The following is a 1,422-nucleotide window of genomic DNA, read 5'->3' as shown; positions in this document are numbered from 1 at the left end:
ACACCCCACCCCAAACGAAAAACCAAACAAAAAGAAACTTCTTATTGCTCATTTTTGCTGGGTTGGTGTTTTCATTTTTAGAAGAATTTAGTGTCACCTGTGAATGTGAACGTTTACCATGAGTTCTTTTCCTAATATCATTTGAAAAAGCACTAATAAAGACTATTTGTCTATTTTTATGGGATTCTCTTTCTTCTAATAATCTTCCGTATATAGGCTATATTTTTTCCTATTTCTGACCTATAATTTAAAGAATAATGTGGACAGTCTTCGCGGAGAGTCGCCGCGGTTTCCTGCTTCAACAGTGCTTGCAGGGAGCCCGGCTGCTCGCCCCCCGCCCCAGCCCCGGCAGGCTTCGAGGAGCCAGCTCTCGCCACTTGACAACGACCTCCGACCGGCCCAAGGTCCCGGCGCCGCTCCAGCGCAGCCATCGCTGTCGCCGCCCCTTCTCCTCCGCCCGCCGTGCCGGCCGCATCCCCCTCGCAGCGGCGCCAGGACTGCCCCCAGGCCTCGGAGGCCGCCGTCAACCGCCAGACCCACCTGGAGCTCTACGCCTCCCCTGTGTCCCTGTCCATGTCGTACTGTTTTGACCGCGCGGATGTGGCTTTGAAGAACTTTGCCAAGTACTTTCTTCACCAATCTCACGAGGAGAGGAAACATGCTGAGAGACTAATGAAGCTGCAGAACCAGCGAGGCGGCCGAATCTTCCTTCAGGATATCAAGAAACCAGGCCGTGATGACTGGGAGAATGGGCTGAATGCAACGGAATGCGCGCTGTGCTTGGAAAGAAGTGTGAATCAATCACTACTGAAACTGCACCAACTGGAAGCTGAAAAAAATGATCCCCAACTGTGTGATTTCACTGAGACTCATTACCTGAACGAGCAGGTGGAAGCCATCCAAGAATTGGGTGACCACGTAACCAGCCTGCGCAAGATGGGGCCCCTGGATCTGGCATGGCAGAGTACCTCTCTGACAGGCACACCCTGGGACACAGTGAGCGCTGAGCCTCAGGCTGGCTTCCCACAGCCACGGGCGACTCCTCCGGTCACCCAAGGCAGTGCATGCACATTTGGGTCACCTTCACCTTTTCCGTAAGTTGTAACAAAACATCTACTTAAGTTCTTTCTTTAGTACCATTCCTTCAAATAAAGTAATTTTGTACCCCCCAAAAATAAAAAAAATGTGTCCTGACTCACTTTGTAGTGTTTGGTGTTGACTCTTATCAACATTATTTTGAAAGCCTGACTAAATTACATCCATTGTTTTTCCTTAAATGTTTTAAATTGCTAAATGTTAACTGGCAAGTTAAAGATGGATTACTCCCTTAAAAATTCTTCCTATTTCTTTTTTTTCTTCCTATTACTTTAATGTGTGAGCAATTTCTGTAACAAGCCTGTCCTTAATTATAAATTGTCCTCC

At 48.0% G+C, this 1,422-nt stretch overlaps 1 pseudogene; it reads left to right on the top strand.

The window, feature by feature from the left end:
• Positions 1-257: 257 nt before the first annotated feature.
• Positions 258-1,022, top strand: LOC110136943 (ferritin heavy chain pseudogene; annotated as a pseudogene).
• Positions 1,023-1,422: the final 400 nt, after the last annotated feature.

The sequence above is a fragment of the Odocoileus virginianus genome, chromosome 31 (assembly GCF_023699985.2).
Source record: "Odocoileus virginianus isolate 20LAN1187 ecotype Illinois chromosome 31, Ovbor_1.2, whole genome shotgun sequence".
Lineage (NCBI taxonomy): Eukaryota > Metazoa > Chordata > Mammalia > Artiodactyla > Cervidae > Odocoileus > Odocoileus virginianus.
The sequence above is the reverse complement of the archived record's forward strand: the minus strand, read 5'-3'. Positions and strand labels throughout refer to the sequence as shown.